General features: G+C 43.0%; 1 protein-coding gene across 5 annotated transcripts in view; it reads left to right on the forward strand.

Annotated features, from left to right (window-relative positions):
• Positions 1 to 19,049: 19,049 nt before the first annotated feature.
• The window catches only part of ube2f (ubiquitin-conjugating enzyme E2F (putative)), a 39,406-nt gene continuing 31,665 nt past the window's right edge, over positions 19,050 to 26,790 (forward strand). Inside the window, exon 1 of one of the 5 annotated variants that reach the window (XM_066687413.1) lies at positions 19,050 to 19,406. The gene's annotated coding sequence lies outside the window, so the exon portion shown is untranslated. Of the gene's footprint in view, positions 19,407 to 19,466; positions 19,578 to 26,790 lie in introns of those variants that run through there. The other 4 variants (XM_066687411.1, XM_066687415.1, XM_066687414.1 and 1 more) reach the window with 4 other exon arrangements.

Genomic DNA, 26,790 nt, shown 5'->3' on the forward strand with positions numbered 1-26,790 from the left:
TCAAATCAACAACTCCATTAAACTAAACTTTCAAAAACAACAATCCAGACACCAGATACTCCCAAATCACAAAATAATATCTGCATATCGGAAAAACAAAAGTCTACATAACCTACTAGTCCATAGTAAATGCCAAAACACCAACCGAAAACCCAAGTCTAAACCAACCTACTTCCGTCAGCTGGCCTATATCACCAATACAAGCAATAAAACTACATTCAAGTTACAGTCAGGCATCACACATAAAACAAAAAATGCAATATACCTCATTCAATGTAAAACTTGCAATTTAAAATACATCGGAGAGACTAAAAACCAGATTAGTACTAGAATAGGTCAACACATTTATAATATTAGCAAACAAAAGGATAGACACACACATTTAGTGCAACACTTCATAGAACATCACACACAACAAATGACAGTTACAGGTCTAGAAACTAATCATAATTGGAATACAATGCAACGACAAATAAGAGAGAGACACTGGATTCACAAACTAAATACAATTTACCCATTAGGACTCAATGAAAGATTTAAAACAAACACAAAAAAAATCCCAGTAGTTGCCCTTAGACCTACCCACATTTAACTTCCTACACCCCAAAAAATTAAACTTCAATTTCAAGCAATTCATTCAGCTCAATCACAACCCCCAATTTTACAAGTCAAAAAAATAAATAATAAGTCGAATCCCAAACTTACTCCTTAACCCTAAATACAAAACTACAACCTACCCTCTACCCCTTAATGTAGTCCCAAAATTTAATCTAAAACTTAAAAACTTAGCCCCAAAACCCAACCCTAACCTAACCTCAGACCCAACCCCAAAAACCCAACAAGGCCATCAAACTTAATCTCCAACCCAAATTTTAGACCCAATCCCTAAACTTTATCACCTAATTCAATCTCACAATTTAATTAGGCCCTCAAACCTACCCCTAAACCCAATCCCTAAACCTAACCCTTAAACTCAACCCCCAACCCCAACCCTAAATTTAACCCCTAAACTTAACCTCAAATATGAATAACCCATAATTTAATTAGGCCTTCAAGCTTAAACCTACCCCTGAACCTAAACCCTAAACCTATCCCTTAAACTTAACCCTTAAACTCAACCCTAAAATAACCCCAACCCTAACCCTAAAATATAATTAGCCCACAATTTAACTAGGCACTCAAACCAACCTCTAAACCCAATCCCTAAACCTAACTATTATTCAAATGTAACCCTCAATCCTATCCCCAATAATCAATTTCACAACTTATCCTTAAATTTATTCCCCATAACTTATTCCCCCCCAAAACAAAACCCAGACTCCCTTAAAAACCTAGGTAATAGTCTTCCAGACTCCATAATTAAATTTTAATCCCAATTCCAAACATTCCCCTTACTTTTAAGACGTATTCTTGTACATACAAACTTCACATCATTCAATTACACCACATCTCATCCCACTGAATTACCTTAACAAAACAGACTATAGAACGAATACTTTCGGATGCATCTTTTAAGGACACAACAATAGCCTCAACACCTGTGAGTGCCAGTGCACTTGAGGATGTCAGAGGAACCAAAGGTTTGATTCACCTGACAACCTCAATAACCTATTTTTTTAACCCTAACCCTAACCCTCACCCTCACCCTCACCCTAACCCTAACCCCTAACCCTAACCCAACCCCAACCCCAACCCCAACCCTGACCCTGACCCTGACCCTAACCTAAATCTAAATAGAGTCCCCAACTGTAAATCAAATTCCAAGCACAACTCAACATTTTACTCCTAACATAACCCTAAACCCAACCCTATAATCTAATCCTAACCCCAACCCAATCTCTGGAAAACAATTTGAAAATTCTAAAAATTGAAAAAATTTACATTCACCAAAATTTAAACAATAAGCATAATTTGCCTTATAATCTCATACTGTACCCCAAATCTAAAAAAATAAAAAAACCTAGAACCCATACTCTGATCCCCAAGTTATTATCTTCAGACCCCTCAACAAACTCAATTTTACAGAACTGAAATAAAGGTCATTATGGTATTGCAAGTACAATATACAAACTAATCTGATTTGAACATGTAGGTCTCTCCTTCTTTATCACAACATTTTTTGCCAAAATTGATATTTAAAATCCATCAACAGACAAAGATAAAACACACACTCCACCTCAAGAGATTTGTAAACAATTTTATCCAAAAGAAAATTGTTCTTGTATAGCTCCTTGCATAAGGAGTTACAACCTTTAAAAATGGATATAAACATGGCCCCATGACTTGTGAGTGCCAGTGCACTTTGAGGAAGTTGTAATAATAACCTCAAACTCTCACACTCTAACCTAACCCTATCCCTAACCCTGACCCTGACCTTAAATCTATTCCTAAATATAAAACCTTATCTTAAACCTTAACCCAACCCTAACTTCAAACTTATTCCTAAATGTAAAACCTCATCCTAAACCTAACCTTAATATAAATGCAACCCCTAAACTTAACCCTAAATTAACTCCTAATAGAAACACAGCACTAAAGTTATATGACAACTTTAAATTAATTACAACTATGAAATAAATAGTAACATAGTAACATTATCTTAAACCTCAATTCAGGGTAAAGGGTCATCACTAAATCAATTTTAAATTCAACCCTAAACCTCAGCCTAAACACAGACCCCACTGTTAATTTTACTTTAACATAGATTTAAACTTAAACCCAACCCTAAATCTAACCCTCAATCTCATAATTAATCCCTCTGTTCCAAACTCAATTCTAATCCCAATTTAAAATTAATTCAAAATTCAAATCTTTAACCTAAACATAATCCTAAACCCAAAATCTAAAACTTAAATTTCAATAATAACAGAAAGGTAAAACTCTAACTCTCAACATGATTTCAAATACAATCTCATATTTAAAATTAAAACTAAACCCTACAGGGTATTATAAATGCAAAACTATCTTCCAAAACCCAAAGCTTAAAACAAACAACATAAGGCTAACACATTCCCCGACCCTGAATTTAACCCTGGACTAACCTAGGCCCCCCACAAAACCTTCATGCATATCGCACAACTCTCAAACTCTGCAAATGGATTCTTTCAGACAAAAAACACCTAAGTACAAGACCACAAGGAGAATATCCAAACTAATCCTAATGGAAACTTTTCTCTCTCTCTCTCTCTCTCTCTCTCTCTTTACATTTACCATGATATCCACAAGATAAAGCTCAATCAATGGATAAAGCTCAATTATTGATTACAGGCTTTACTTGTCATTTTTTCCAAGACTAAGAAACCTCTCTCCTGCCAATAAGCTCATCTTCCAATGGGTATACACATGGCCCCATGACCTCTAAGTGCCAGTGCACTTGGGGAAGTTGGTGGGATCAAATTCGATTATTCCAACAACCCCAAAATCTTTTCACCACACCTAACCCTAACCCTAACATCCAATGAGATGATGCAATTGTTCAACATTTGAACCCAAAGATACAAACAATATTTAATCAAGGTTCAAAGCTTATTAAATGGATCAAGGGCCTATGGTTACATTATTGTTTTGTTGTTTAAGTGTTTTCCTGTGGTTCACACATTCCATTAATCATGGAAATGTTCTTAATATTTATATTTGATAGTCAACAGCGATAGTTTCTTAATGTTGTTCTTATTCCGACACATGGCTCTCTGGAGATTTTACAAAATGTTTTATTATAATGTCATAACTTTGCAATGAATGACAATGAACTGCCCCTGAAAAACAATTGCACTAAATGCTACATAAAGTGGAAATCTTTCTGCATCTGTTCAGAGGGGATTGCAGCAATTTTCCTGGGTTACAAAATGCACATTTGATATCAAAAATTCTCTGATTGATCAATGACTCAAAATTGTCATCAATCCTAACATTCCTTCAATCTCATTTGAATCTGTCTAGTAAATTCAATACAAATACTAGGCAATGCTACCCACTAGTGTCCTACATCTATGGGAATTGCTGCTGAAGAAGTGGGACACATGTTATCCAAATTAGGACTCAGACAATTGTCAATGTTCTTGAACACAAAATAAAAAGTACAATGTAAAGAACATCTAGGTAATGTTCATTCAAGTGTTTACAGAAAGCTATACAACGTTAAACAGGCCATCATGAAAAGCTAGTTTGTAACTGGGACTTTAGATCAGATAAGTGAATTTGACAAATAAAGGGTAAATACAAAAACACATTTAAAAAAATGCTCTCACTGCACTTTGATAAAGCCATGATCAATTTTATTACAAATAGTCAATTTTGGGAATTGTTACAATTAGGCACAAGGGAGCAGTATTATTTCAAATTAATACCTTCCTAAAAATACATTGTAATAGTTTAATTGACAAATTAAGAGATGGGGGTATAGCAATGTCCCGTGCAGACTAACACATTCACAATAAGAAATGAGGTACATGTCTTAAACAGACCAACAGGAGATGAGCAGGAAAATAAAGGCACAGTCAACTTGATGAGGAAGTTTTGCTTCTGATATGTAGCAACTTTAGAAAGACTCTGACAAAGGAACAAGGAGCAACAAGTTAAAACTAATGTTCTTATTCCTGCAATAAATTGCACAACGACATCTATACATTTCTGTAATAGGAATATGTTTATTGTTAAAGCGATTTCTACTTGCAAATTGCAGCTATTAACTAAACCTTAACATATCATTCTAACTACATATTTCAGATATTTATCACATGCATAAAACCCCATTCAAGTTGTGTTTTGTCAATCACAAGGAAAATTAAAAACATGTTGCTATTAGGATACAAAAATTAAGATCTTAACTGGACTTGTAAGACCACATTACACAGTAGAATGAGGAATAGGTTTTTCAGGTCTCCATAATTCTTAGGTGGGTTTCAAAGCTTTAATCTATAAGCAAGAAAAACTGCACAGCTTACATTAAGGCCAGGGGCTCTTCCTTATTCAGTGCTACCGCATGGGGTTCATTTTGATGGAAACCTGTGATCTCCAATCTTCTGTTGCCTACTACTGTCCGTTAATAGTGCAGGAGCTTTTAAAAGCCTTGTGATGATCTGAGTGCTGATGAATGGGATCCCACAGGCCGTGGATTCTCTAGAGTTGCAGTACAGTGACCTTTTCTGAGAGGGTTTTAATTAATGTGCTGCTTGTTGGAAGGAAATAAACACATAATGGCGGAGGAAGCAGTTATTTCAATACTGGTGGACTAGAGGCATGGAACCTGTATGACATGTGACAGGTAGAAGATGCTATTGTATTGCTTTTATTGGCTGGTCTCTTGTATTGTAGGCTTGACTAAAGGGCTGGTAATGTTGGATTACAGAATTATTATTCTACATAATGTTTGTGCTCAAGCCTTGAAGAGGTTTAATAATATCCACAATGAAGATGTTTGAAGCCATTCAGTCACATTATGTCCATCTTATTTGTGTTTTACATTACACAAGTTACTTTCCACATTTTACTTTACCTTCATTACATGCTACATCAGTGGTGTGCTGGATCACTAAAATGCATCAAATAAAACTATCCGTAGAATTACATTTATATTGTGGAATTTGACTTAATGGACATTAATCGGATAAACCAATTGCCAGTCTAAACCAACAAATTATTTCTACATTAATAAATAAAATGCATTCTTCCACTTCAATCTATCACATTATTGGAATTAAAAGCTTCAATTTATAAAAATACTTTTAAAAAACAACAAAAACTACAATGGTTTATGATCAGACAATGCGTTCACATTGATTTTAGTATTACCCTACATTAACAATAGAATCTTCAATTGGAGCAGTACCAGTCCTAATTAATTGAATGAACACTCAGAGGATTAGATGAACTGCAAGAATATTTTCCATCAGAAAGCTTCCAATCACTTTTACAATTATCTGAAGCACCCTTTTTGGTTTTAGCGCACAAATGCAGTGTTTAATGGATGGCAACAGACCATAAAAATGAAGGCAGCCTCCCCCCCAACAAGAAAATAGTTGCCAGAGAGTGAGAGAGGTGGTAGAGAAAATTAGACATTCAGTGAATTAAGAGCAGTGAGCAGTTCCCTGCTAGGAGATGGGGTGCCTTCAGTCATGGGTTACTTGTTGCCATCACATAAAATGATTCAAGTTTGATTTAGAAACAGCTTTACCAACTACAGAGCTACTTTACTATGGAAGTTCTACTCTTCAAAACTCTTCATTAATATGCAGTCTACTCTACTTCCTAAATAACAAGACTTGGCAAACCTATGCACTCACACTAGGGCACAACTTTGCCCATGAAACACAAGACCCACACTAGGGTTTAGGCACTGCAGTCAGAAGTCAATACTTGGGTACAATGAGCTGCATGAGACCTACAAAAGAGACGCACACATTTAACTGCTAACCACCAAGATTCTGATGCATCAGACATCTTGCTGCCTTAATTTTAGTAGTAAATCTTCTAGATTAAAACTACAATTCAAGGAGTAAGACTTGTTAAATCCTCATGACAAATGTATGGCCTCAAACATCAGTATTCTTCTCATTACTGCAGCTCTTCAAGGTTGAGTATAACCCATTTTGAGGATGAGTGCTTCAGGAACCCAATCTTACCACCATAACAGAAGGTCAGGATCACATATATCCAGTCACTTCACAGGCTCCAGACCTCTGGTCCACCACTCCCTGGAAGAATAGTTTCAAGCCACATAAAGGGTTTATTACCTCACCTGATCAGCATTCTAGAGTCCCATGCACCACTTTGAACAGAAAAGGACTGTTCTGATAAAAAAAGTCAGAGCAAAGGAGCGTTCTATAGGCTTGTGAAGTTCAGAGGTCACAGGCTCCAATGGAACTACACACCAGTTTCCAACTCCAGTCAGCAGCTCCTGGGCTCTTTGGCTCCCAGGTGTCAGTTTCCAGCCAACCTGCAACAAGATCAAACCCACTTCCAAAACTTACACACTTACTTCCAAAATCTGCTCAAATTTCCAGTTTAGTTCTCTCCGTGAGATACCTGCTCCCATTTCCTGTAAAAAATGGTGATCAGCTTCAAAAGGAAAGAGATTATACCACTGGGGTCACACCTGCAGGACAGTCTATATCACTGTTCAGGGACAAAGGTCATCCTCCTCTACTGCTGCCCCTGAAACAGTTGAATTAGAACAACTGTGGTCAAACATCAGGTAGCTTGTAAATCACTCAAACCCCCACCTCCATTACACAGCACTGATTCTGATGGGCAGCACTGTAAATCTGCCACACTTGTCCAGATGCTAAGGGTCCTGCAGTCCAGTCTCTTGCAAGACAGTTAATCAAAATATACACTCACAGCTTCCAACTGCCTGGACTCAGTCCTTCCGAGACCCTTCATTCACCACCACAGGGTCCTCTCCTCAGAATTTGTCTCTACTGTAGTTGTACTTTAACATAAAATCACTAAAACAGCAAATGGGTAACACTAGCATTTCCACATAATACTGGCTCTGTTATCACACAGGACACCTCTCCTTCCTCTCACCCATTAGCCTTAGGCATTAAGATTAATCTGTATACTTAATTAGGCAGCTCAATTAACACATATCTAGTGACCCATGCACATTTACATGACCTGTTTTGTCTTGAATGACTTGAAGTCCAATTTCACACAGGCTCCACACCTCCAACAGAAGGAATGGGGTCATCCCACATTAAGTGTTTTTGCCTTACAACAAACCGCTCAAAACTCCCAGAAATGGTCATCTGACCATCACTCTGGTGAATATACTGCCCATGGGATCCCATTCTTCCGCATTCAGACCATCACAGGCCTCTAAAAAGCTACTTCACTCTATGAAAGAAAAGGAATAGCCCAGGAGGTCACAGGCTCCACTGGAACTCCACACCAGCCACAAGAACTCAGCACCTCTTGTGCTCAGCAGTGGACCACCATTTCCAGCCAATCTGCAACCACTCAAGACCACTTACAAAAGAGTTGGAAAAGTTGCACTAACCTGCAGATCACTTCTCACCACTCTAGAGACCTGCTTTAATTTCCTTGAAAATAGGCACATACAGCTCATATTACATCAGTGTGGTCACTACTGCAAGTGTCCATCTACCTCATTGCACAGTGTCAAAGATAATTACATGGCTGGAGTCATCCTTACTATGCTGCTGCCACTGAAGCAGTTGACATTATCCATTACGGTCCCTCCTCAGGCATCTAGTATCACTGAAACCTCCCCTTTTCCCAGCACTGCTACATCTGTTTTGGTTGTCCTGGAGTCCATTCTCCTGTGTAAGAAGATTGAGAAAGCCATCAATGGAATTCAGCAAACGAAATATTTTAAATACCTATAATCTGAGAGAGATGGATCAGATGAGAGCAGATCTCACAATATCAATACTTTTGGTGAGGTTTACAATGACATTCATAGTAATTATGAAGTGGATACCCCTGACTATCAATTCTGAAATATAACCAGCTGTTTAACAAGTAATGCACATTAAGAAACGGGTCTCAAATTATGTTTTTAACTGACCCCAGGTCATGAGGGTCAACCTCCAGTTACTATGTACTAAATACAAACATATTGCTTGTTTCTTACAAACTACAACTGTTAGTCATCACTTTCTTGTTTTGTAATTCCAATTGTTTCTTACAAAATACTTCCCATAAATCACTTATCTATTGCTTTCCTGTTCAGAGTTTCTATTGACTGCAGTAATCAGCTTTTAGATCTAATCCTCCTGCTCAGTAATCCATTCAGTTGCATTTTTTTTTATTCATGTACATCAGTTCTACACCTGAAAGTGTGTTAAAATCCTCACCCACAGATCAACCTGTAGCAGGAGCAGGGGGGAGAAGGTTTCCAGATGATCCTCCACACCTCTCAGTTTACAATTTGCAATAACTCCTGTAAATGTCCCTTGTGTTCTTAAAACTACAATTGGCAAGCACTCTACTATCCTGACTTGTCCAATCCTTGGAAACTCTTCTCCTTCCATTACATCCTTCAGGCTTGAGAAGCTTTCCTACCTCAAACACATGAAGCAGATACTTAGGCAAGCACACCTACATACAAATAATTAATTAGGAAGCTAATTCAAATCCAGTAACATGCATGTAATGACCTGTCAGATTTATACTCCCTTCTACTCACATTAGAATCTATTTAAAACCTGTACTACTCCACCCTGCTCACTTTACAAGTTGTGAACCATCAACACTGACAAATTTGAACACTGTCTTGCTCCAGTACTACAGAAGGTGAGATCTGCTGCTCAAATGCTGCTTTTCAAGTGCTAACAGAGGCAGGTTCTTGATGATGCTCAGTCACTGGCCCTTAATCACATTCTGCTGTAAACCATAAAGTAAGCACTTCAGTGGACACCATGGCTAAATCAAGTTTCCCATTTAAAAATCCAGAAATAGCAAGTGAACAGTAAGGAGTCCCCACTCCACAATAAACTAAAACCAGACAAGTAATACAACGATTTAAGTCCCTCAGGCAACTGACACGACAACCCCCTCCACCCACACTGCCAACTCCTTTTCCCATCTACATAAACAATGAACGCACATGGGAGTTTTATGGTGATTCTTGCTTATCTGACTTCGTGAAATGTTTCATCGACACGCGTTTTAAAAACTACACTTTTATTTCACACAATGGTAAAGGCTATGATAACTACTTGGTCATTAGAGAGCTCATACGTGAAAAGATAGCTATAAACTTAATCACACAAGGTGGTAAAATTATGTGTATGACAGTGACCGCTCTGAACATTAGGTTCATTGATTCATTAAATTTCTTGGCTATGAAACTGAGCAATATGCCAAAAGCAATGGGATTTGATGGTGCGAAAGGACATTTCCCACACTTTTTTAATACTGATGCAAACCAAAATTATGTAGGACCCTTACCTGCTGAACAATTTTACGGGGTAGACTACATGATGGGTGCTGATAAAGCAGAGTTTCAGGAATGGTATGACGGGCACAAACACTCTGAATTTAATTTCCAATATGAATTGAAACGCTACTGTAGACAGGATGTGGACATACTGAGACAAGCTTGCACGATATTTAGGGATGAGATCTTAAGTATGACTGAACAGATACGTCCGAAGTGTCCAGCAGACCCAGATACAGACCTGATTAAAGTTAGTCTTGACCCGTTTCAGTACATCACCATCGCTTCAGTGTGTATGACGATGTACCGGTACATGTTTCTCAGACCGCAGACCATAGCATTAGACCCGCACGAGAATTATCATAGACAGAAAAAGCGCTTCTCGACCCCCGCTATTCAGTGGCTCATGTATTCAGAGCACAAGGACAACATCAGTGTACAACACGCACTAAAGCCGGCTGGTGACTGTAAATATGGCCCGTACTATCTAGACGGTTTCGCAGTAATAAATGGAGTGAACACGGCATTTAAGTACCACGGTTGTTTTTTTCACGGCTGTGATAGATGTTATAGTGAAAATGACTTTAACAGCGTCACACACACAACATTTGGTTGGTTATATCAAAAGACAATGTATAAAACCGAATTCTTAAAATTACACGGGTTTGATGTCAAAGTGATGTGGGAACACGATTGGAATGAAAATCTGGATGTTAGCCCTTTTATTTCTGAAGTCCGGTTACCAGCACCTTTAGACCCCAGAGAGTCTCTGTTCGGCGGTAGGACTAATGCCGTAACCCTGTATTATCAACCAAGGCCTGGTGAGGAGGTCCGATACTACGATTTTATCAGTCTCTACCCTTTCGTGAATAAAACCAATTTGTGCCCTGTTGGTCACCCAGATATAATATGCGAGGCCTTTGAAGATTTACAAAATTACTTTGGGCTCGCAAAAGTCAAAGTTTCCCCCCCAAGGCGTTTGTTTTTCCCGGTGTTACCGACCAGAGTTGGTAAAAACTGTTCTTTACGCTCTGTGGGACGTGTGCGGACCCCCAGCAGGGCTCCCCCTGCACACACAGCGAGGAGGAGAGAGCGCTTACCGGTGTCTGGTGCGCGCCCGAGCTGCTGGCTGCTGTACATAAGGGCTACAGAATAGCAGAAATATACGACATCTGGCATTTTAAGCACTCATCCAACACATTGTTTAGTGACTATATTAAAATGCATTTAAAAGGCAAACAAGGGGTCTCAGGCTATCCAGAGTGGTGCAAAAATGACACAGACCGCGAACGGTACGCAACAGAGTATTATGACAGAGAGGGGGTACACTTAGATTATTTCAACATTACTAAGAATCCGGCCAAAAGACAGATTTCAAAATTGTTTTTGAATTCTTTATGGTGAAAATTTGGACAACGACCCGATTTACAAAACATCAGTATTGTGAGAGAACCCAACGAATTATTTCAATACGTGTTTGCCCCATACCACGAGGTCTCGGCTTGTGATTTTATTGACGATGACTGCGCCTGTGTCACCTGGAAACGGGCAAAAGAGCACTACACACAGCTTTCAAATGTAAATATTTTTATCACCAGTTTCACCACCGCCTATGCTAGGTTAGAACTGTACTCTCTTCTGGGAGCATTACAAGATCACTGTTTGTATTATGACACTGATTCAATCATTTATGTAAGCAGGCCAGGACAGTGGGACCCCGAGTTAGGAGATTATCTGGGTCAATTGACAAGTGAGCTGCCTCCAGACCAGCACATTACAGAGTTTGTTGCTACAGGACCTAAATCCTATGGATATAAGCTCTCAGGAGGGAAAGCCTGTATCAAGGTAAAGGGTATCACATTAAACGCGGCTAATAGTGAGAAAATTAATTTCGATAGCCTAAAAGATTTGATACTCGACTATACGTTTAAGGAGGCTGGTGCAAATGGTGAAATAAAAGACATTACACCGGGGATAGTACGTGTTAAGCGAGACTGGCACTTAGAGACGAGAACACTGCTAAAGACACTGAAAGTCGTGTATGATAAACGTGTCCTGGGATCAGACCTTACATCCTTGCCCTACGGGTATTGAACAATGGATTTTAGACTGCAGCACCCGTTTTCATGTATTTTGTCAGGGCACTCAAACTGCGGCAAGAGTTTTTTTAAAAGATTATTATTAGACAATGCTTGCCATATATTATCATGCATGCCTGATAATATTGTTTGGTGTTATAGTTGCATGCAGCCGCTCTATAAAGAACTGAAGTTAAAATACCCTTTTATTAAATTTATAGAGGGGTTGCCTGAAACATTTAATGACGATGAATTACTACCATGTGATAAAGTAAACATGTTGATCATTGATGATCTTATGGAAAGGGCATGTGAAAGCGATGAGCTTGAAAAGGCCTTCACTAAATACGTGCACCACAGAAACCTCAGTATTTTATATATTGTACAATATGTGTTTTGTCAGGGACGTAAAAGTAGAACTATTACTTTAAACACCAAATATATGGTTATTTTCAAAAACCCGAGAGATAAATTATAGATCACCACATTAGCGCGACAGATGGGAAGAGCAACTTTGACTGAAATAACCACTCGTTACAACCGAGGTATGCAGCAAAGCATTTGTGAAGCCACAACACGTACAACCTTGAGGCGGATGGGCTACAACAGCAGAAGACCCCACCGGGTACCACTCATCTCCACTACAAATAGGAAAAAGAGGCTACAATTTGCACAAGCTCACCAAAATTGGACAGTTGAAGACTGGAAAAATGTTGCCTGGTCTGATGAGTCTCGATTTCTGTTGAGACATTCAGATGGTAGAGTCAGAATTTGGCGTAAACAGAATGAGAACATGGATCCATCATGCCTTGTTACCACTGTGCAGGCTGGTGGTGGTGGTGTAATGGTGTGGGGGATGTTTTCTTGGCACACTTTAGGCCCCTTAGTGTCAATTGGGCATCGTTTAAATGCCACGGCCAACCTGAGCATTGTTTCTGACCATGTCCATCCCTTTATGACCACCATGTACCCATCCTCTGATGGCTACTTCCAGCAGGATAATGCACCATGTCACAAAGGTCGAATCATTTCAAAATGGTTTCTTGAACATGACAATGAGTTCACTGTACTAAACTGGCCCCCACAGTCACCAGATCTCAACCCAATAGAGCATCTTTGGGATGTGGTGGAACGGGAGCTTCGTGCCCTGGATGTGCATCCCACAAATCTCCATCAACTGCAAGATGCTATCCTATCAATATGGGCTAACATTTCTAAAGAATGCTTTCAGCACCTTGTTGAATCAATGCCACGTAGAATTAAGGCAGTTCTGAAAGCGAAAGGGGGTCAAACACAGTATTAGTATGGTGTTCCTAATAATCCTTTAGGTGAGTGTACATGTAAATACGTTCCAGCCCAGATGACAGGACTCTGCACAATTAAAATCAGGTTAAAAGAGAAACTGTTTTAATGAACTACATTTTCTGCACTGAACCCACTGCTCAGTAACAGCGTTTCACACGCTTCTGCTCCGGTTCGAGGTTTGGTCTGGTTTTGATTTCTCTGTTCAGTGTAATCTGTCCACTGTGCGTCTATGAGGACACTGGCCACCAGAGGGCGCTGTACGACCACGGCCACTACAGCTGAACACAGCATCCAGGATCGTCCGCATGGCTCCAGAACCAGAACCAGAACCAGAACCCAGGCTGAAACGAGAGCTCGAGTTCCTGCTCCCCGCTCCTGTAAACAACTGAGATGGACAATGCCAATATTTGTATTCATATATCTTATTATATTTGTATCCTCAGGTTCTACTCTGTGTAAAGTCCCCTGCTTGTGCCCTTCACCAAAGAGAGGTTTTGGATTGGACCTGGGGTTTGTGTCAGAGACAGGCTGAACCTGGGCTGCGCTGGAGGCCCACAGTGTACAACACCGTCTCACACAACTGGACAGTGAGACGTTAGAGAGTCTCCATAGGACCTCAATCCCATTCGTGAGTATTTTTATCTCCAGATACCCGATGCCCTGTGTGTGTGTGTCAATGTGTGTGTCTCTGTGCATGTGCATGTGTGTGTGTGTGTGTGTGTCTGTGCGTGTGCGTGTATGTGTGTGTTTGTGGGTGGGGTCATTATTCATTATTCAAGATCTGTCTCTCAGCCTTTGTCTGCTGCTGAAATCGATGGCTGCGCCCACGGTTGTGTTGCTGTAATAAGGCCTGCCTCCCACACTGCCTGTGAAGTGATTTAATTTGGGAGTCAGAGAGAGATGCTCTCTCACCGGGCCGCAACCCCGGCTTCGCAACACAGCGTTACGTGGAATCGTCTGTGGATAATATTCACACCTCTGTTGTGCGGCATACACAGCGTCAGCAATAGAAACTGCAAACAATGGTTGAATTCGTTTAATTAATTTTGATGTTAAAGAAAAGAATCATCAGCAGGTAAATCACACAGACTTTAGACGACTGGAAATTAGGGAAACAGAAGGAATGTTTGTTGTCTCCAGTGGGAACTCGAAAGCATGAGGCGAGACTTCAGCCTTCCTGTGTGCTGCAGATGCCAGCAGCTGTAAACTGGACCAATATGTATTGTGACAATCATTGCACGAAGCGCAGGCCTGAGAGAGACAGGGGAACAGGCCTGCGTGAGACAGGGGGACAGTGGGAGAGCCTCACACCAGCTGCACGACCAGGAGCTCTTCCTCGTGTTTCGACCCATGTGCACACAGGGTTGTTTTTATTTTTTCTCTTCCTTTTCCTAATTGCAGGCGGATAATGAAGCTGGGAGCTCAGGCAGACAGACTGAGATGCTCTGGCAAGCAGGGCTGATCTGGCTTCACTTGTTTTCTTGTCTCATCAGGAGACGGACAGCGGTCAGAGAGGGAGGGGGGGAGCTTTAATCTCTGAATTAATCTTTACTGATAAAGCTGGGACTGTGCTGCAGAGCTGTGATCTGTGCGGGAGGAGGAGAAGAGCAGGAGACGCACACTGGAGTTAAACTTCACCTGTAAACCCTCCCTCCAGATCAGGATTACCTTCTACAATTCTGGATCAGGACACCTGTACCTGCTTACTAAGCATCCCTTAACACCTTCGTGACATTGCAGTGTCTCTGAACACGTCTCTCCAGATCACAGAAAGATAAACCCCACTGAAACAGCAGGAACCCCATTCCGGCATCGCTTAACAATGGCACTATTCATATCACATGTAAGCAAGGACACAGGCATTTAATCAATAAATACTGTTGGGTCTTTATTATGTTATGCAACACTTGTACACACAATTGTGTGTTTGTATGGTACAGAAGATGATATCACATGATTTCCATGTCTTGAAAGCTTCCGATTACAAAAAATGAACACAGCGATTCACAATCCTAAAAGAGAGCAAACGTATATCTTTGCAACCTCAGGGCTTCTTCTAATTAATTGCTGGCCTACATTATATATATATTCAAACAGCAGCACCGAGATCCATGACATGAGTAGCATCCTTATTTAAATTCCTTTCAAGGCCTCCGACGACTCAGATTCTAATTCTCGGCGCTACTAAACACACGGCTCCCCAGTGGAGACCCGGGCCGCAGAGTGAGCTGTCACCCGGAGTGATGTGTGGAAGCCGGCTCTGCAAACACAAGCGGACAGCCCGTCAAATCAGCTGCGATTTGTAGACAGTGGTCCCGCAGGAGAGGACAGTCTTGGCTGACGTACAGCGAGGACTCAGACTCAAACTGGGTGACGGACGAGGCAAATCAAATCCACGGGAGAGTGGAGTGTGAAGGCTGCGCATCAGGATTGACTGTCAAAAAGCGATCACCGCCCCAGCCGAGCCTAATCATGGCATTCATCATCCAGCGCTGGGGGGGAGCTCCTGAGATTCCCTGCTGTCCGCCTGGAGGGACACGCAAGTATTTCTTACCTTTAATTAGGCATGTGGAGCTGCATGCCAGAGTTATTTGAGCACAAAGGGACTACACTCAAGCCACATTGATTGGAACTCAACATTCTGGCATATGTCACACTTATCCTGCTCTCAGCTTGTGATGTCATCATTATTTAATGCTAGTTTACACCGTGTCATTGAAAATGTTTCCCCTATGAACTGGAACCTTCCTGATGGCCAATAAACACCGGCCCCTATTCGGGTATTGATCTTACACTGTGGAAAAGCCATTACTGCACATTAACTTCCAAACACATGTTGTTATATTGACATCCAAGAGAAATATTTTTTTTTCTTTCATTCTCTTTCCTTCTTTCTTTCCTTCTCCCTCAGTTTTGTGTTTAAGCAGTGAAGGCCGGCTGGGCGCTGTCATAACAGGCAGGAGATATCTGGTGGTGAGAAGCTTCTAGATCATCCACTGCAATGTTGTTCTTGCAATACCAGACTCGCTATTTATCTGTTAGACATAGTCAACTGTTTTCTGACTACTGGGCTGTTAGGACAGTGAAGTGTGTTGTATTACTGGGGTGAGGTGTACTGTACTGGGAACCTGAAGCTTCTGCAAATCACATCAAACCAGAGGAGCTTTTCCAGATCAGCAGGGACACACGCACCCGGGGACACAAATGGAAATTGGGCTTCAAGGCATTCAAGACAGAAAACAGGAGACACTTCTTCACACAGAGAGGCGTCACAATCTGAACAAACTCCCCAGCGATGTGGCTGAAGAGACAATTTGGGAACATTCAAAAACAGACTGGATAGGATCTTTGATCACTTAGTTATTAATGGACACCAAACGAGCACGATGGAGTGAATGGGCTCCTCTCGATTGGACACTGTCTTATGTTGTTAAAGCATCCAGCTGGAGGAAGACACCGTGTCTGCAAGGAAACTGGCAACATGTCATGCAGTCCAGTAACTGTAGAGTTAGAGAAATGGTTTCCTGGGAATGGGAGACAAACACCAGCCGGAGGACTGGCCCACCGTGAACCATTAATCTTATATAAATAAAAACAAACAGAAGAAATAAACTCCGCTTCTTCATAATAATGATGCCTGTGCTAAACGGTGTGGCGCACTGGAAGAAATTCAGCGTGTATTGTTTCCAGGCGGGCACGGTCATTTATTTTGTTTTGGAGGAGTTGCAATGAGAAACGCCTGCGGGAAGCTACAGTCTCCCCCCCTGACTCCCCAAGACTGCAGTATATTTGTATATTTGGAGGTTTTCAAACCTTACTCTGGTTTCTCACAAGGTCTGAGTTTTTTTGTTTGTTTTAGATGTAAATATGGCTTTTAATATGTTTTTATTTCGCTGCCCAGATTGAACTGGCCAGATCTTTTCTACCCTTGTTTTCAGTACAGTGGGCCAAGCACTCTGAGCCCCCGCCTTACCGGGCGTGACCTGATGCACACACACATCTGTGTCGTGACATGGCCTGGCGTCACGGACACAGTCACACTGACGCACGATAATGGCTCAACATTGTGTCCAAAACTGCTGTAAACTTAGACCCTCCTCCAACACTCCCCTGAATCTTTCTGCATCTATCCAAGGGATTTGTGTGTTTGTGTCGCAGGTGTGCAGCAGGACGTGGTGGTGGCTTCTACTGGCATCTGAAATCTGGGCCTGTGTTGTGTTTCTGACATCTGTCTCAAGCAATGGACAATTACAAGGCTTTATTGTTTTATTAATCACTTTTTAATCATCTCTTAAAACCTCCTGATTTAAGCAATTGTATTAAAAGGTTAGTTAGACTCCTGCTAACCTCCTGGAATCTGCATTATTCAATATTAGCAAGAGATTACACACAGACACACAGACACACACACACAGACACAGACACACACACACAAACTCACTCACTCTCACACAGCACACAAACACACTCTGTCTCTCTCTCTCTCTCTCTCTCTCTCACACACACACACACACACACAAAGGAAAGGATCCGATTATTCTGCAGACACTGAGTCCAGCATGTAGGAAAAGAAAGAAAGGAACGCACTAATGAGCTTTAGTATCAGGGACAAATTATATCCTAATAATCCCTTGTAGATCCGGCGGGAGCTGTGTGATTAGGACCTCACAACAATGAGATTATTAAAAAAGGAAAAAAACATCACAATTCGTATAAAAGATAGTTCTTCCAATTATGATTAGAGTATCACGGAGGCATGAAAGCAGATAGTTTTTAATATGGAACCTAATTATACCGTGAATATTGCGGTCAGAGTTCCCGGCTGATTAAAGTGTGTTCTGTGGAATGTAATATTGCGAATTTGCCTAGGCTGAGTAATGCACAGGCCAGATAACGCCGAGCCGGTGTGAGGCGAGCCACGTCCGTTTGATCAGATCAGCATCATCCTCTTCATCAGCACTGTTGAGATCAGGGTCTGAAGAGTGTTTCTCTAAATAGACACGGCTGTGGATCCCGCCCACCACGTACTCTCCTCTGTGAGAAGGAGGGGCAGACGTGGACAGGCAGCAGTGAGAGGAGGCAGCTCCCACGCTCCGACAGACACACCTGGGGGGTAAACACTGCTGCCCTGAGCCGGGCCTCGGTGTGTGAGGCCCGGTGGTGCTCAGACAGAGCTGTGCAGCAGCCCTGTGAGGCCCGGCTGTGTTTCACACGGCCTCAACCTGCTGGTCTCATCCTCACTGAGTTAAACACACACAGCAGACTTCCCTCATTAGGGAGTGTGAATCACCCACACTGACGACAGTCACGAGTGAAGAGAGGCATCATGGGTCATCCACTCTTGCCTGTCCGTAACATAAAAAAAGATTGGACCTGTGGTTACTTTAAAACAACAACAACAATAACTCAAGCTCTAATTTTATTTGTATGTATTGGTTTTATACATCCATCCTTTTTCAATAACTGCTTCATCCAGTACAAGGTCAAGGTGAGCCAATGACAATAACAATATCAATAACAATATCAATATCAATATCAATATCGATATTGATACCAATATCAATATCAAAACAAAAACAGTAACAATTACAATAACAGTAACAATCAATTATATAATATATTAATGTATTATTTTTTGTTGGGGGGAGGAGAGTTGTTCAGTGCTTTGATATGAGGTGCTATACTGGATAGGATCCTTGGATCACTTCGTTATTAATGGACGCCAAACATGCACGATGGAGTGAATGGGCTCCTCTCGGTCGGACACTGTCTCATGCTCTTTCTTACTAGGCGCTATCCGCCTAAGTAACTAACGAACTCATAATAATACAAACGTTATAACTGACGAGCGGAACCGTCGTGTCCGCGGCTCTCAGCGCGACCGGAACCGTTTATCAGCGGGACCACAGCGCACTTCCGCTCCTGGCCGGGCCCGCAGCAGCGGCGTCGTGTGGAGAGAAACGCGGATAAAGTCCGCTGCATCGGGGCTCCAGCGACCTGACCTGCGGTGGAAACGTCCGGAACCGAAACCGTGACCTGCGGCGGCCTGGGCCCACAGCTCCGTGTTTCCCAGCGGGTTTATTATGGTGTAACCCGGAGCGCTTCTCAAGAGACAGCGGGTGAGTCCGATATCACAGACGAGCCGAGCTGATTGCACGACACAGCCGACACGGGCGTGAGGAGAGCGGGCGCGGCGACAAGGGTCGGGGAATGCGCGACGCGTCGCCGGGCTGCGGGCCGTGATCTGCGGGGCGCTGGGCAGTAGCTGTCAGTTGGCTCCTGCGGTCGAGGTGTGTTTACTGCGTGTGTCGGGACAGCTGGGCACGGGGGTATACTGAGTGCCAGTCGTGCGCAGGGGCTGTTGTCTGTGCTGCTCCGGCAGGGTCATGCCATGGTACTGCCTCCGTGCCTGCAGTGCTGCTGCCCGGGTCAGAGTCCACTGGAGACGCAGGGTCTCCGTGTCCTGCCAGCCCTGGCTGACGTGTGGCGATGGTTGCACTGGGAGGTGCTCTACAGGGAGAGGAAGCCTGTTTTTTCAGATCCCACTCCAGTGTCGCTTTCAAGCAGAGCAGACAGGTTCATTGTCTGTTTTAGTCCATATCTGTATAATGTGTCATCCTCTCCTACACAGTTATACTGTCGCTGCCACACAGTACCCTGTATTATATTAGTATTGTTATTGTTATTATTCTTAGGTACCCCTGGTGTCTTAGCTGTGATCCTCAGACTGGTTTAAATCTATACATTTCAGTGCTGCTGCAATGCAGGTGTGTTACTGTGCAGCGGGGTTTCACAGATCTGTGCTGGATTCCTCTTGCCTCTTCACACACACACACACACACACACACACACACACACACACGCTTACACATGCATGCTTACACACTCATACACACACGCATGCTTACACAGTCATACACACACACACACGCATGCGCTTGCTTACACACTCATACACACACACACACACACACACTTACGCACTTACTGACACACACTCATACACTCTCTCTCTCTTTCTCTCTCTCAAATTCAAATTCAAATTCAAAGGAGCTTTATTGGCATGACTAACATAACAGTATTGCCAAAGCAGCTACAATATTTTAACACAGTGGGGAAATGGGGACGTACCGACTAATTCAAACATCTGTCATACAGGGAGAGATGGTGATGATCATGATGTTTAACAATAATAATGATGATGATGGTAATACTAACAGTAATACAAATAACAGTAATAATGACAATAAATAGTAGTAATAATAATACTGCAATAATAGACAAAAGAATACTAAACAATAATATTAATAAAATAATACATTTCTGTAATGATATTTACTGTAGTATATAGACCCATCTCTTCCCTGCAGTTCCCCTGTGCTGAGTGTTCACCCCGTGTCTCTCAGGCTGTGACAGGCCGCTACATATTGGGCAGCTAGTGGGGCTGTGTGTCCCTCTCCCAGGAGCACGGCCAGCATCTGTAGCTGTCTTGTTTTGGAAATGTGGGAGAGAGAGTGATTTTGCAGCAGAATGTGTCTCTCATTTCTTTGTATTTATTGCAGTGCAGGAGGAAGTGCATCTCTGTCTCGACCTCTCCTGTCTCGCAGTGACCACAGCGCCGCTCCTCTCTGGGCAGCCAGCTCTGCCTGTGTCGGCCCGTCTCTCTGGCCAGGCTGTGGTCACTGAGCCTGTACTTGGTCAGGATGCGTCTCTGCTTCGTATCTCTGACAGTGAAGAGATACTCTGCCAGGGTGGACTCTCTGTTTAGGGCCCGATAGCAATCCAGTTTACTTTGGGATTTGGTTTCATTGTTCCAATGTTCCAGATAGGAGGTTTTGGTTATCTTTATGATTTGGTTGACTCTAATTGCGGGCAGGTAAGCAGTGCTGACCTGAAGCTGGTCTCTGTTCGCAGTATTAGCGGGGGTCAGTGCTGTGAGCTTCAGGGCCAGCTGACTCAGGGGACTCTTTTCAGGGCTGAGCTCTTGGGTTTGGAGGGCCTTGTACTGGAGTGAGTCTGACTCACTTTTCTTCAGGTGCATCCAGAATTTCAGTGCTCTTTTCTTTTTATTAATGATGGTTGGGAAGCGGCCTAATTCTGCCCTGCATGCGTGGTTTGGTGTGTTCCTGTGCACCTGCAGTATGTTTTTATAGAGTTCAGCATGCAGGGTCTCTATTGGAAGTTTGTCCCACCTAGTGTAGTCCTGTTGACTGAATGGACCCCATACTTCACTACCGTACAGCGCAATGGGCTGGATCACACTGTCCGTTAGTTTGAGCCAGATTTTGACTGGAATATTAATGTTATAGAATCTTCTTCTGATGGCGTACAAAGCTCTTCTTGGTTTGTCTTTGAGTGCCTTCACTGCCAGGTCTCTCTCACACACACACACACACACACTTACTGACATACTCTCTCTCTCTCTCTCTCTCACACACACAAACACTCACACACTCATTCTCTCCCTCTCTCACACTCACACACTCCCTCCCTTTCCCCAACGTTTCTCAGGTGATCTCCTAAGAGGAGTGTGAGCCCCTTCAGGGAGACTGCAGTGAGACGGACAGGTGTACAAAACATCAAAGCAACATCGCTGTCCACTTTCATGGTTGTCTAACCCTGACTCGACCCTGGGGGCGAGTGGGAGGCACTGTTAGTCTGGCTAATGAAAGTGAAGATGAGGGCGGCTGCGGGGGGCCTGGCTAGGGTTCCCAGGACAGCTGCGGGGGGATGGGGGGCACGGGAGAATGCCACAGCTCAGGCATTTCAGCATCGCAGTGACATTTGATACCGGTCAGCAGCTCGGAGCACTAGCAGTGAGACATGCGCTGTGCTGCGCTGCCGAATACAGAGCAAGCGCTGTGTCCTGAACCCCCCTCGTGTTAGAAGAAGACTCCTCTTCCTCCTCCTCTTTAGTTTCAGAATCTTATTTTACACTTTGCTTATTTTTAGTTGAATCTCCAGAGTTCATCCAGGGCAGAGGAGGAATGGGCCGGATTATTTATTCTGGTTTTCTCCTCATTGCCACTCTCGGCCGTTTTTGCTCTGATCCCAGTTGACAGCAGTGCCCTGTCTGGTGCGTGTGTTTAGCCACTCTCACTAACTACTGCAACACAGAGACAGGCAGACACTTTGTGAGAGGACGTCTGAAAGGTCACAGGCAGGAAGTGAGGGGGAACTGTATGACCATTGCACCAGAGCCTTTTCCCTCACTGGCACAAAATACAGAAGTGGTTTGATGCAAGGAGCTCTGAGCTCTTATTGGTGGTGTTGGACTCGTTTAAAAATACAACATTAGAGTGTTTGGTTGTAAAATAAAATGGACTTGGGAGTTTGAAAGGGGCTGCCCTTCATGGGTGCGGTGTGAAGGGGGCACAGTAACTCCCCAGGGCATGTGAGGCCAGAGGTACTCCAGAATGAGTTTCAGTATTGGTGAATAACGAGTCTTGCAATTATTGAATTAACACGGTTCCAGCCTTTAATGACAAAGAACTAGTCAATAGTTTATAAGAACATGAGTGTCCAATCGAGAGGAGCCCATTCGCCCCATCGTGCTCGTTTGGTGTCCATTAATAATAAGTGATCTAAGGATCCTATCCAGTCTGTTTTTGAATGTTCCCAAATTGTCTCTTCAGCCACATCGCTGGGAGTTTGTTCAGATTGTGACGCCTCTCTGTGTGAAGAAGTGTCTCCTGTTTTCTGTCTTGAATGCCTTGAAGCCCAATTTCCATTTGTGTCCCCGGGTGTGTGTGTCCCTGCTGATCTGGAAAAGTTCCTCTGGTTTGATGTGGTCATTGCCTTTCATGATTTTGAAGACTAATGGAGCTCAATTTGTGTCCCTTGGAGTCTGGCACCCATTGCCTATTGCACCATAAGGATGCTGTGTGGCAAAGCCCTGCCCCAGTATCTCTGTCTCGGCACACCCTGGACAGTAGGGTAGAAACAACAGACATGACGGGGGCCGGGGCCTGCCTCGGGCAGCTTTGCCAGAGCAGGGCATCAGCCTGGGGGCGACTGCTGAAGGCTCCTGCTTCTGCTTTGGAGGGGTTAACCAGGTGAACCACGAGTGATTTTCTGGAGAACTACGGATCGATCGGCTCGGGCGGCTTGGCCTCTCTGCAGGGGAACTCCCTGGCCAGGAGTCATTGATCCCTCTCTGCCGCTCTGTCCCTCGGTGCAGGATGCGCTGTTATTAGGAGGGTGTGATTTCGTGCTGTCTGGAGTTTCCTGCTATGGCTGCTCTCTCGCCGGTTATTCGATCTGGTTGCGAGTTCGACCGCCGCCTGCTCTCTGACCGCAGTGCTCAATTAGCAGGGCTCAATGAGACAGTGGAGGGCTTCACGAGAATAAATTAGTAGTCCAAATAAAAATAAAACCTTGACCCCCAGTGTGTCATGAATGTCACATACAGAGACCTGGTGCATCGGGGTCATATTTGTTTTGTCAGGCCTGTTAAATATCTGTGACCCTTATGTAAGGGATCGTGTTGCTGCTGCTGGTCTGAGATTTGTGTCCCCGTTATTGACGCAGTGAAAGCAGTTCATACTTTAATATCCGAAGTCCATCACTAGGGTGAGCAGCGCCCCGAGCCGGTGACAGCCTCCTCTCTTGTTGTCTTGTGTCTTTCTTCTGGCGCCGGCCTCTGCTGGGTGCATTGTGGGTCAGGAGTGCTCCTTCTGACAACCTGATTTAATCACCAGTTCCTATAGACAAGCAAATAACAGTTGTGAATGCTCTTGGGCAGTTCTGTTTGTACCAGAGAGAGACAACCAGAGGGGCTTTTCTGACATTTTAACAAACAGATCACAACAGCATCCCTCTAAACTCTCCTGTAGAAGATATACACAGTACAGTGGTTCTTCATAGATCTCTGCTGGGTTCCTCTTGTGTCTCTACACACAAGCACACACAAGGTTCTCAGATTATCTCTTAAGAGGTGTCCTTATCCCCTTCAAGAAGAGTATAATGGACAGACAGGTGCTTACCAACACAATCAAAGCAGCATCACCTTCATTGTGATGGTTGTCGAACCCCAACACTACCCTGGATTTGAGTGGGAGGCATTGATAGTCTGGTTAATTAAAGTGAAGACGAGGGATTGAGTTTTCATACGCACCGTCAAAGCGCACAACTCTCTCATCCCAGATTTCAATAATAAAGTAACAAACAAAGTGCGTTCCCGCTACAGTCCCAGAGACGAATACAATGGATTTAAAATCTCAACTCCTTTCATATGTAAATGCTGTGGCTAATCGGAAAAGACAGCCAGTGTCGTACGGCGCAGTCGGAGAGTCTGCATTTGAAAGTCGGCCACATTCGGCTTCTCATACTTTACAAACACAAATTAACAGCTTTGAAGAAACATTAGAAAAACAACTGCTTTCTTATCTTCACTGCACAGCCCTGCGTCAATGTCAGCCAAAGGTCACAGCTTGTCTTCAGAATAACAACACTCCAAATATCACAAAATAAGACCATTACGTTTGTTGGTATGCACAAGAACTTTTAGTTTTAATTAATAGTGATTCAAAATCACCCAGTGGCCAAAGCAAGCTGGCCTCAGTAGCTTTCATGTGCTGGTCCACCTTTTTTTGTGGAATCTCCCTGCTAAGGTGAGCGGTTATGTGAGCATTTGAGTTAAGTGGCTGATCTCTGGTTCCCCCCCACCACCTCCTTCAATTAAATAATTACTGTGGCTTCAGCGAGTATGGAAGGACGGGGGTGAGATGTCTGTGGGATTTCTGTCACTCTATCCTGCAGCCTCAATTACTGGAGAAGAGAGAGAAAACGGTTTCTTGACTTCTTGACACTAATTGAAAGGGACAATAAGGATGTGGGGGTCAGGTTTTTTTAGATGTTGTTGTGGCCCTGCATTGGGTGGCGTTGTGAGAGATGCTGAGAGACGTGGCACTGTCTGGGGAATTATTACCTCTGCGGTGACCTGGACTCAGACTGAAAGGAGATGAAAAAGAAACGAATTTCTTCTTTCTTGGTAATAGTTTGTTTTCCCGTGGCTGAACCCAAGGGTTGAATTTTCATTTAAGGTCAACAGAGGAAAAAAAAATTGGGAGCGAAGGGAGGCCAGTCGCAATGTTGGGTATTGTCCTGCGTTCCAGTGTGCGTTGCCAGCAGGCGCTTGCTCTGCGCTGGGGTCGTGGGGAGGCCGTGTTTTGTTGCGTGTTTCCTTTTGAGAGGGTGTCCTGTCACTGCAGATTACCGGCCTTTTGTGATCACTGCCCTCCCTGACGCCTGTGTCCTCTTCCATGCTGTGTAGCCTTCCTGGGCAGTGGGGTTTGCGTGGGTTGTCTGTGGTTGAGGGGGGGGCGGTAAGGCCCAATGCTAGAATTCAAACTCCTCTTTCACTTTCATGGAGGTATGATCCATATCAGGGTTCAGGATCTCTCGCTGGCTGCACCGCAGAGGTAGAACAGCTTTGCATTTAACTTCACCTCTCTGTGTGCAGATCTGTTTAAAATGACAGATGTGTGTCACTGTGAATGGCTGTGTTGGCTTTGTGTTTGCTGTGTCGCTGTGAATGGCTGTGTGTCACTGTGAATGGCTGTGTTGGCTGTGTGTCACTGTGAATGGCTGTGTCTTGGCTGTGTGTCACTGTGAAGGCTGTGTGTTGGCTTTGTGTTGGCTGTGTGTCACTGTGAATGGCTGTGTTGGTTAGGGCTGTCTTCGAAGGTTCGTTCGGTCTCCGAACGATTTGTTGTTGCACCCGCAATGATGTATTGGGTCTCCTCCTTGGAAACCCCCATGAGAGTTACACTACTAAACCGCATGGTAGATGCCTCACATAACCTATCTAAATTAAAACATTAGATTTGTATTCTGCCCATTACTTAAATAAATGTTGATGGAAATAACTAACTTCAAAACCATCATAGAAAGCCCCTCAATTTCCAGTGTTGTTCAGCAGACATTGGACCAGATTACATTTAAACAATGTGTTTTAAAACTATACGATTACACTGATAATTATTTTTTTCTTCTTTTTCTGAAAGCTAGAGCACTATCCCCCATTTGCCAGCATGCCTGTGGTCACTCTGCATTATTCTGTGTTATTGTTTCTTTATCCTCCATCTTTACAGCAAAATGTTGTGCAATGTAATGGAAACATAAAACAAAAACAAAAAAAATAATGTTTTGCTAAATGCACAGAATACCCCCAAAAAGTTTAATATAAACTGTGCAACTGATAATTGATATATCATGGAGGAACAAGCAATCTCCGGGATTATTTAGCAACGCAAGTGCAAGTTATTATGCATTACGTATTCAGCTTGTTGGTCAATTGCATAGAATTGAAAGCAGCGTACTAACTGGAGATGCTGTGTTTAGTACAGCATACTAATTCTGCAAGTTTGTGGTTAATCAACCCATTATTATATTTTTTATTATTAATAATATACCGAACAATATATAATGTTGACACAAACTCTGAACTGTTGAAGGGAGTCTTTTTATTATAGTTAACCCAGATGTTAAGGTTGCAGTGTC

The sequence above is a fragment of the Amia ocellicauda genome, chromosome 16, assembly GCF_036373705.1.
Source record: "Amia ocellicauda isolate fAmiCal2 chromosome 16, fAmiCal2.hap1, whole genome shotgun sequence".
In the NCBI taxonomy this organism is placed as follows: domain Eukaryota; kingdom Metazoa; phylum Chordata; class Actinopteri; order Amiiformes; family Amiidae; genus Amia; species Amia ocellicauda.